Consider the following 12060-nt stretch of genomic DNA (forward strand, 5'->3'; position numbering starts at 1 on the left):
ATTTTTTTTGAAAGCATCAATTTCATGTACTTTTTTTTCGCTCCCTATATCTAAGTTAGTAGTAATTATTAATTTAAAACCATGTAGGACTATCATATGATTAATTGTAAAGGATCTTTACCGACAAGCCATATTCATTGGCTTGGTGAGTCCTGTAAAAAAAAAAAAATGACAAAAATGTCTTAAAATAACTAAAATGTAATATTGTATGTAAATAATAAATAAATAAAAATAAATAAATTATGATAAAGTATTTCGATCATCTGTTACAGTATGTAACCCCTCTGTATATAACCGCTGGTCGCGAAATCGGCTCGTCACATTCGTCACCGCCACTGTGGAAACAACAACAACAACAAACCATCACGCCGTTTCAGGCAGAGAGGATAGAACGCTATATAACTCTATCTTTGCATACAGACCTCGCTTCCTCTACATTCATATATCTTCTCATGCACGCACGCCGATTATTCCTAGTCTTGACATGTCCATCTTCAAGTATTTGATGGACTTGATCGTGCCATGTCTTTCTCGGTCTTCCTCGTTTTCTGCATCCATCAACATTCGCATCGTAGATCCTTTTAGCCGTTCTTTCGCTGTCTATTCGCTCCACATGTCCTAACCGACGCACCACCCCTTTCTTGATTCTGTCGATAATGCATGTCTCAACCTTACACAGTTCACGGATGTCGATATTTGTGCACCTGTCATACATCGTTTTACCACACATTCGCCTGATTTTGACAGCATTTAACCTACTTTCATCATCATTTTTCCAATTCCATACTTTGCTCCCATACATTAGAATAGGCACTAGAACTCCGTTGTGAACTTCTAGTTTAGCCTCCTGCGATAAACATTTGTTTGTCAAAGTAGATTTCAGTGCACCATTCACTCTGCTCCTGGCACTTACCCTCCTTTCAATATCTTTTTCGGTCTTTCCATTCCTAGTAAACATACTTCCCAGATACACAAATTCTTCTACCTGATTCAGAACATCTCCGTTCACGCTGATCTCACATTTAGTTATATTTTCATCCCTTTCAAAAACCATCACTTTCGATTTATCAACATTCATAATCACTGTACAGTCGTTATCACGTCGCTCATTAGTACGTCGATAGTAATTTGTGATGAGGTACAGAAATTTCGGCGCCCAGTGTGGTCGCGTCTATTCGGAATATTCGTGCGAATTTTTCCCCACTTTTTTTATCTCAGTAAACAAGCCGGGTATATTCAGTGTCAACCAGCGTTGCCAGATCTACCGATTTTTCGGTACCAGCACGGCATCATCAGCATGCAGAAGACCGTGGAAACAAGAATCTAATTATGTATTTGACCAGTTTTGATGATTTTTAAAATACCGTAAGATTTTTCTAGTCCTGTGGGTGTTTTTTTGCAAATAAATGAATGCTGTTTTTGTGATCGAAACTATTTTCAGAAGGTGATTATTACAATTAACATATTACGACAGAGATGAAGAACATTTTAGAGAAGATAATATGGAAGCCTAGGCATCTACAGGGCTTATGACCTGCCATTGGCTGGTTTATGTGGTCATTTTACACACTGTGTAACATTCACCATTCTGCCCGTATTCGAACATCTATATTCCTTTAATTCTTTTATCTGTCGATGTTTGTGAAGTTAAAGAGCTGAAACCTTTATTTATGCGGGTGAGATTATTTCACCTACATACTAGGCAACGCCTGAAAATTTCATTTGTTTAATTTCTTTACTTCTTCATGGACCGGGTGGATTTTAACTGCTCCCCAGGGAGTTGAATCCAGTTTTTGTCTACCAAAATTTGGACAAACTCAAAATATGTGTGATTAATACAGTTTTTTGTATGAAAGCGGCCTGGCTGTTTTTAGCAGAACATTGAATTGACTAATTTTTTTTAATTGTGGACTGGCTGCTTTCTGCATAACTACGTTTAATACGGGCAATAGGCCCGCCAATGTACAAATAACATTATGTACAAAAAGCGTTCAATAAAAATTCTTCTTTTGCCGTTTCCCAAAAAGCTGTTTTTTTTTATTTGAGTCGTTTTCGTCCCAAATGTGCGATAACTTTAGTACGATTTGCAGACGTGCCAATGAATACTGTAGTTTAAAATGTCCAACAATTGTCCGACATTTTTTATTTTATTGAAATGAACGGCACTTAATGCCTTTTACATATTATTTACAAAAACAATAAAATATAGATACATGTAAGCATAATTATAAATAATACAGAGCATTTAAATCAATATTATTTATTGACAAATTAAGAAAGTCCAAAAAAGATAAACTTTTTAACAAATAAAATATTACCAATTACAGAATTACAATATTTGAGTTTGTCCAAATGTTCGTAGACAAAAGACTGGATTTCACCCCCTCGGGAGTCATTAAGATTTTAAAAAAATTACAACAGGGAAGAAGAATACCTTAAATAAGGAAATATGAAAGTCTAGGCATTTACAGGGCCTAATGACTTGTCATTAGCTGGTTGAAGCGGCCCCTTTACACACTGTGTAACATTCACTATTTTGCCTTTATTTAAACATCCATATTTCTTCAATTCTTCCATTTGATGATTTTAGTGTTCTAGCTCTTTAACTTCACTGAAATCAACAAATGGAAGAATTGAAGAAATGTGGATGTTAAAATAAAGGCAAAATGGTGAATGTTACACAGTGTGTAAAGTGGCCACTTAAACCAGCCAATGACAGGTCATAAGCCTTGTAAATGCCTAGACTTCCATATTCCCTTATTTAAGGTATTCTTCATCCCTGTTGTAATTTTTTTTAAATTATAGAATTATCGATAAAAAAATATAATTTGGTAATACAAATACTATGAAACAGTTAAAAAAAATTAACAAAACTGTTTTGAATAACATTAAAAGTTTAAAAAAAAATATGTTTTATTATTTAAAACTAATACTTAGGTAAATAGTAAATATTTATGTATAAAAATATACAATGATGTAAGAAAAGAAAATGATGATGAGAAATATATTGTACTTATAAATAAATTCAAGAAAAGAAACGCAAAAAGAAAATAAAATCACTAATAAAGAAAAACATAAATAACATTTAAGAGAAGGTAATCTAGAAATCTAGGCATCTACAGGGCTTATGACCTGTCATTGGCTGTTTTAAGTGGCCACTTTACACACTGTGTAACATTCACTATTCTGCCCACATTTGAACATCTATATTCTTTCAATTCTTTCATCTGTTGATGTTTGTGAAGTTAAAGAGCTGAAACCTTTATTTATGCGAGTGAGATTCATCTAATTGAATTATTTCACGTACATACTAGGCAACGCCTGAAATTTTTTTTTTTAAATTTCTATACGTCTTCATGGACCAGGTGGATTTATCAACAATATTTTGAGTTTGTCCAAATTTTTGTAGACAAGGACTGGATTAAACTCCCTGGGGAGCTGTTAACATTAACATATTACAACAGAGATGAAGAACATTTTAGAGAAGGTAATATAGAAGTGTACTCTTATAGTATATTCTCCTATATTACCTTCTCCAAAATGTTCTTCATCTCTATATATATAGTTGGATAATTTATAAAGCGCCATTTTTGTGAAAATCACCTCAAGGGCGCTGTACAATTAATAAACATCCCAGTACGTCTTGCAGCTACAGAGCGCATGGACGGTTGGGATTCTAGTTCCTCGTTTTCAATTAAGATCAATCAAAAATTATAATAGATAGGAGCTAGATTACAGGACGTCTTGCAGCTACAGAGCGCATAGACAGTTAGAAATTTAGCCCCCATTTACACATTTTAAAAATTGACAAATAAGTTTAATGTATTACAAAATAATAATAATATGAAAAGTAAAAAGGAGTAAGATTACAACACGCCTTGCTGCTACTAAGCGCATAGACGATTGGAATTCTAGACCCCGTTTACAAAATTAAGGTATTTTAAAGTTGATATATTAAAGCTAGATAACCAAGCATCGTGCAGCTACAAAGCGCATGGATGAGAGGAATTCCAGCAAAGTTAAAACAATATCAATAAATTTATAAAAAATAGAGTATAGTAGTAAATTGGTCAAGTGTTCATACCTAGAAGTAAGCAATAAAAAACTAAATAAATCAAACACTGTTTCAACTCCATGGTTAACAAAGGGAGATAGATGTCCGAAGAGAAGCTTCTCTGTTGTAATATGTTAATGTTAACAGCTCCCCAAGGAGTATACAGTCCTTGTCTACAAAAATGTGGACAAACTCAAAATATTGTTGACTAATAAAGAAGTTTAAACAATTTTTAACAATAGTAACAGTTAGTTATGTAGAACTATTACCAATGAAATACGCGAGAAGAGCCGTTCTATATGTATTAAATTTCATGTGATATGAGTCACCAACGTCCTGATACTCATTGCCTAGAGTGTGAAGTCTATTGATGGCTGTATTTTTACCATATGAGGTCGAAGTATTGTTGCCACAGTATTGGTAGGTTTGCCGAGTTGTCCTTTTCGGAACATTATAATTAATTAGTGATAAAATTGACATTCTCTAATTGAAATGAATCAGCAATGTGCGGTTTTATGGCTTGCACTATTGTCGAAGTGATCAAAGAATGAACTCGTTTTGGGGGAAAAACTGCCATGTGGAAGGCGCATTAAAACAAACAGCAGTTATTAGGAAGACGAGCCATTTTCTTTAATGGGAAAGTAAGCTTGGACACGACATGACTCAGGACACGAGATATTACCCTCGGCCAGGTTTTCATTGCGCAGTTGGAAAAATAAATAATTATAATAGTAACATTTTATAACAGAGATGAAGAACATTTAAGAGAAGGTAATATAGAAGTCTAGGCATCTACAGGGCTTATGACCTGTCAATGGCTAGTTTAAGTGGCCACTTTATACACTGTGTAACATTCACCATTCTGCCTATATTGGAACATCTATATTCCTTCAATTCTTTCATCTGTTGATGTTTGTGAAGTTAAAGAGCTGAAACCTTTATTTATGCGGGTGAGATTCATCTAATTGAATTATTTCACCTACATACTAGGCAACGCCTGAAAATATTATTTTTAAATTTCTATACTTCTTCATGGACCAGGTAATTTATCAACAACATTTTGAGTTTGTCCAAATTTTTGTAGACAAGGACTGGATTCAACTCCCTGGGGAGCTGTTTATATTAACATTTTATAACAGAGATGAAGAACATTTAAGAGAAGGTAATATAGAAGTCTAGGCATCTACAGGGCTGATGACCTGTCAATGGCTAGTTTAAGTGGCCACTTTATACACTGTGTAACATTCACCATTCTGCCTATATTGGAACATCTATATTCCTTCAATTCTTTCATCTGTTGATGTTTGTGAAGTTAAAGAGCTGAAACCTTTATTTATGCGGGTGAGATTCATCTAATTGAATTATTTCACCTACATACTAGGCAACGCCTGAAAATATTATTTTTAAATTTCTATACTTCTTCATGGACCAGGTAATTTATCAACAACATTTTGAGTTTGTCCAAATTTTTGTAGACAAGGACTGGATTCAACTCCCTGGGGAGCTGTTTATATTAACATTTTATAACAGAGATGAAGAACATTTAAGAGAAGGTAATATAGAAGTCTAGGCATCTACAGGGCTGATGACCTGTCAATGGCTAGTTTAAGTGGCCACTTTATACACTGTGTAACATTCACCATTCTGCCTATATTGGAACATCTATATTCCTTCAATTCTTTCATCTGTTGATGTTTGTGAAGTTAAAGAGCTGAAACCTTTATTTATGCGGGTGAGATTCATCTAATTGAATTATTTCACCTACATACTAGGCAACGCCTGAAAATATTATTTTTAAATTTCTATACTTCTTCATGGACCAGGTAATTTATCAACAACATTTTGAGTTTGTCCAAATTTTTGTAGACAAGGACTGGATTCAACTCCCTGGGGAGCTGTTTATATTAACATTTTATAACAGAGATGAAGAACATTTAAGAGAAGGTAATATAGAAGTCTAAACCAGCCATTGACAGGTCATAAGCCCTGTAGATGCCTAGACTTCTATATTACCTTCTCTTAAACTGTATGATGAGATGCCTGAAAGTATGAAGAATGAAAGAAAACTTACGGATTTAAAAAAAAAAAGTTATGTTTATTGTAATAATGTAGTTATGTAAGAAATATTTAATAAGTATTTGTTATAATTGTAAATATATTAGTTAATATACAATGTAATATTAACTAACTTAAGTAAATAAATAAAAAAAAAAAAAATAAAAAAAAATGTTCTTCATCTCTGTTATAAAATGTTAATATAAACAGCTCCCCAGGGAGTTGAATCCAGTCCTTGTCTACAAAAATTTGGACAAACTCAAAATATTATTAATTATAATAGTTTTTTTTTTTAATATATATTTAGACCCCTGTGTTTAGTAGCCTTCGGTGTCATGTACAAGGCTAAGGTACTCTGAAAAAATCGTTTTTGTTTGTTTTGGAAATGGGATGTTCGATCACTGATTTAGGTTTATTACCTTTATGAGTCCAATCACCATTGTTGCAAAGTCCAAGAACAATGGCGCTTGATAACTACTTTCAACGACAGTGTGGATATCTGTTAAGGATATTCTATCTTTCCTGCATTCTGCTTCGAGGCAATGGCGTTGTAAACTGAAAAAACAGATGTTCGACACTCTGTGAAGAAATATCATCGCATGGACAAATAGCAAAGCTAAGGATAACAACGTTTTGAGCATATCCAAATGTGTGCAGACTGGCTGGATTTCCTTCTTAGGGAGTTATTTAGCTGTTAATTTGTTGCAACAGAGAGAGAAAATATTTGTTGAATTAATTAGCTGGTAAAAGAAGAAGTATAAAAGTTGGAAAGTTGTTTTCAGGCGTTGCCTAGTAGGTGAGGTGAATTGGTCCAGCCTGATAAATCACACCGTCACTTTCGAACAATCAACATTCATAAGCAAATCGCTTTTCTTGTATACATCGTAGACTTTTGTTACCAAGAATTGCGGGTCTCCTTTGCTGCTAGCAAGAAGCACGGCATCATCCGCATACAGAAGACAGTTAACGGCGTTACCACTCATTTTTGCTCCTATTAAGGTTCTAGCATATTCTTTATAGTTGTTTAGAGTGAGAAAATATATATCGATTTCAGAAAAAAATTGATATAATCATTTAGGATTCTGGGAAAAAAGCATTTTTCTTGTTTTTATTGCTTGAAATATCAACATAAAACAATTGTTAATAACAATAATGGCGCCGTTATCCTAGGAAACCATAGCTTTACCGACTTTTCTTTGTCTGCACGTTTACAGGACACTATTTACATTACCATGCAAATCTTATGTACTACACTAATCATCAGACACACGCTAGTTACACGCTATTAGAAGCTAACACCAATATGCACGAATTATAATTATAAAACGTTTTTTCTCATGGGAATAAATAGTCGTTAAAAAGGTAGAAGAATTTCATTTTATTTTATTTTATTGAAATAAACGGCACTTGGTGTCTTTTACATATAAGTTGCATATAATAAAATACATACATGTAAGTGAAATAAGTATTTAAAATAAATTATTACAAAACCGTTATTTACAAATTAAGGGGTCAAAAACAAAGTCACGGTTTAAAAATGCTTGAAAAATTAAATATTTAATTATTTGAATTATTTTGAACCTGTAAAAAAAAGAGAAAAAAAAATTAAGAAAGCAACATATATTAATAAAAAAAATTAAAACAATTTTGAATAACGCTAAACGAAGATTTTTCTTTTTTAAATTACATATATTTATATTTAAAACTACTTCTACTTCATCTGACTAAATGGGCAATTATCATGGATTTTTTTGTTAACTAATAAATTAATCTAAAATCACAAGCCGATCGGTACAATTTTTAACAAAATCTGTTAAGGAATAAGGAAGATATAAAGGATTAAATTCTAGTAATTTGAATGGTGCTAAAACGAACAATTCGTGACGTCATCAAGTGTGACGTCTTAGGATGTTTTGTGACGTCATCGGATTCTTTTCATCAATGTCTATGGATTTTATAGAGTATTGTAGATAGCTTTCTTTTTCTATGTGTCGTTTGTTTACATTTTCGACGCTACAAGTTGTGATTTATAATTATCATGATAAATTGAATTATCAGTGTATCATGATCATAATAAATTAATATGTCAGTGCCTGGACTGGAGTGGGTAAGGGGGGCTTAAGATAATATGCATAGACAACTCTCCTTATATATTTTTTTATCTGTGGCCCGTGGCATTACCAACATTAAAATGAAAGCATTACTCGTGAACTTCTGTGACACAATTTATTACCAACTTACGAAACTATCGTTTTCGAAAGACTTTATTTTCAAAACGAAAATAACGAATGAAAATATTCATTTTTAGGGTTTATATTAACACTAGGAGAATCTCTAATAAATATTTTATTTGTAGAGTAGGTTAAATTCGATATTCCTCACGAGTGGTAATACCCTATTATTTCACATAATAGGCAACGCCCGAATACAATTATTGAATATTGTCATCAAAATTTAATTGTACAATATACCTTCACATTTCTATGAAATTAATCGGGTCAGTACGTTTACAAACGCGGTGAGGTAATGACGTCACTTAGTAAATATGTATATACATACATATATGTGTATATGTTTATAAGTACAAGGCAGTAAAACACACATGCAAAGATGGGATATTGCACACGCGAAGGGTCAAAACAATATTACGTGCTGTTGACCTCTAAGGGGTTAAAACAGAAATAAGGCTTTATTTTTCCCCTCTGAATTGAATCTTAAAGCGTTTATTTTGAAAACAATAATAATAACATTGTATTTGTATTCAAAGATTTTTTTAGTACATCCAAATGTTTGCAGGCAGCGTGTCTGCAAACATTTGGACAGATTCAAAACATTTTTTAATCTAATAACTGGTAAAAAAATACGTATTAAAATTGGAAAATTGTTTTCTGGCATTACCTAGTAGGTCAATTGGTTCAGCCGGACGAATCTCACCCAGGTGATAAAGGTTCAGCTCCATTACTTCACAAAAGTCGACATTTACATTTACAAAAGACTCATTTATATTTTAAATAGGCTTCTGTGATAAAAAGTGCTCACTTTAAAGTAACTACAAACTCCAATAAGTCCCAATTCAAGCAAAAAATACTCGCTTGAGCATGATTTTTATATAACTTTTGACAAATCCCAAGACAGTATGCTTAACGATCGTCTGTCTTTATCTACCGAGCGATTACAAAGCCGGCTATTTTAACGTCTCGTCGTACACTCCGGAAGATAGTAAAACAGACGGAAAAAATGTAATGACAAATTATTTTTTATAGAGGCACGTCTTACGCCTAGAAACTTTTATATATTAAGAGGGCAGAATTTAGTGACATTATTTTTTGCATGTAGCCACACGTTTCCAAAACTGTCAGTTATGTCAGAATTAATTTCGACTTCAAAATTTACTTATTTTTCTCTCATATATTTAATAGGCTTTTAGGAAAATGTGACAAACTCAAAACGATAAAAATTTTAAGTAAATCGTAATTAATGGAAAAGTTGCGCGTTGGAACAACATTTTTGTCACTTTTAATGCGTAGATAAACGTATCGAGGGATTCTAGACCCGTCGATACAAACTGACGTACTTACATCAAAACTTGATGGTGGGGGGATCGGTGGCGCATTTTAGTAGTCGGTCGGGAGACTTTTATCTTCAACTATGACGTCATACTGAAGCTATGTCATTTTAATGCGTAGATGTGTGTACCGTGACGTACGCTTCCCTTGTTTCATATCGATGTACCTACCCAAAACTTGAAAGTGGGGTAAATTCTTTACAACTCCTTGGTGCGAAGTAGACTCGAGAGTGGCTCGATGATTTGGGGGCCACATGACATGCTCTCTTAAGATAGAGAAAATCCATAAGAACTTTCTGAGATATCTCTATCAGTGGTACCAGAATCTGATATGAACATCGAATGTTAAGGATCTGGGCGTTAGATTTGTGAGCACCCTGACATTTCATGAACACATAGAGACAATCAGTGGTAATGCATTGAAGGTGTTAGAATTTGTTCTGCGTACTGCCAGGGTTTTCGAAAATACCTGAGTACTGAGAACTTTTTACAAGTCTTCGGTGCGAAGTAGACTCGAGAGTGGCTCGATGATTTAGAGGCCACATGAACTGAAGTACTATCTTATGATAGAGAAAATCTAAAATATGTTTCTGAGATATCCCTACATGAGAGTGCGGGTATTACCCTCGGCTCTACCCAACCGAGTTTCTCCAGGGTATGCTTGGCTACAATAGTTTAGAGACTAGAAGGAATGTGTATTTGACTACACATTTTTATCGATTGTTGCGCGGTGTGATCGATAATTCTGAAATTATTTATTTATTTCGACGGCTTACGCCTTTGACAAAGTATAAAATAATATTTAAAAACAATCATAATGAAAAAAAACACCTGAACACAGTATAAAGAATAAAGATACCTGAAATAAAATCGGCAAAAAATAAGGAAATAATAAAGAAAAATTAAAAAAGAAATTATAACATAGGTATGCAGCTAATTAACAATAATAATAATAATAATAATCAAAGTTTATTAACAAAAATAACAATAACTTTATATACTACATAAACACTTAGGTTCTCTGGATCATGTCTAGTCTGCCTAACTAGGTACAACCTGTTTTAAGGCAGACATTTTTATGCAATAAATGAAGGGTTTAAATATAAAAAGTATTGAAGTAAGAAAAGTAACAGAGGCGATGCATCATAGCATAAACAGTAAAACAAGTATAACACTTGGTACATTTTTATAATTTAGAAAAGAAGTGATTAAAAAGTAATGATTTTTATTGGCATAAAGATAAATTAAATAAATCTAAGTTTCCATGTTTGTCTGCTAACATGTGGAACCGTGGAATAGGCGAATATTTGGCATAGTTTGATCTATGCAAATCAACAGCAAAAGAAGTATTTTGTCTCGTCCCACGCTGTCTCACATAAAAATTAACACAATTTAAAAGTGCGGGACTTTCAAGAACATTATTTAATAACTTGAAAAGCACCACTAAATCTGAAATTTCACTTCTATCACTCATACATATTAATTTTAACTGCTTCATTAAACATTTAAAGTTAAGCTCTTCAATTGGAATGTTTAATTTGAAATTCATAAATCTTAAAAACTTGTGTTGGACCTCCTCCGCACTGTTTATATGGGTAACATAATGAGAAGACCAAACTGAGGATCCATATTCTGGCTATGTTAAATGCATCAACCGACTTAAACTCTCTTGTTGTTCTGAAAACAAAGCCAAGGGTTTTTGTGGCTCTATTTGCCATCTCATTCATATGGGGAACAAAATTTAATTATGATTAGCATTGGTTTGTATGTTCCTCATAATTACCCAAGACAGCGTCAGCATAGATTGTTTTATATTTCGATATACAGGACCAACCTGGCGATGGTTATGCCTGTTGGAAGGGCTACTGATATGCTGAACAACATCGCTCCGGATGTTGATCTGTTCCATGTATCTGGAGGGGTTTTCCGGAGCAGGATTCTCCTACTATTTTGACAAGAGTCAATTATATTAAACTGGATGATTTAAGAATGGGAGCAAAAATGGGTGGTATAACTGTTAACTGTCTTCTGTATGCGGATAATGCCGTACCTGGTGTCGTTTGACATTCTTAAAGGAGTCACAAACAGGGATGTGTAATGTCACCGTGGTTGTTCAACGCATACATCGATAACTGAATGAAAGAACTGAAAGATTTAAGAATGGGAGCAAAAATGAATGGTATAACTGTTAACTGTCTTCTGTATGCGGATGATGCCGTGCTTCTTGCTAGCAGCAAAGAAGACCCGCAATTCTTGGTAACAAAAGTCTACGATATGTTCAAGAAAAGCGATTTTCCAATGAATGTTGATAAATCGAAAGATAAGGGATGAAAATATAATTAAATGTGAGATCAGTGTGAACGGAGATATTCTGAATCAGGTAGAG

At 33.4% G+C, this 12060-nt stretch overlaps 1 protein-coding gene across 1 annotated transcript in view; it reads right to left on the reverse strand.

Annotated features, from left to right (window-relative positions):
• Nucleotides 1–12060, reverse strand: part of LOC148276077 (adenylyl cyclase 78C-like) — a gene marked incomplete at its 3' end in the record, with an annotated part of 88333 nt that overhangs the window by 13406 nt on the left and 62867 nt on the right. The gene's annotated exons all lie outside the window — the stretch shown is intronic.

The sequence above is a fragment of the Micrasema longulum genome, unplaced genomic scaffold (genome assembly GCF_059751315.1).
Source record: "Micrasema longulum isolate JH-2025_06_02 unplaced genomic scaffold, ASM5975131v1 h1tg001288l, whole genome shotgun sequence".
In the NCBI taxonomy this organism is placed as follows: domain Eukaryota; kingdom Metazoa; phylum Arthropoda; class Insecta; order Trichoptera; family Brachycentridae; genus Micrasema; species Micrasema longulum.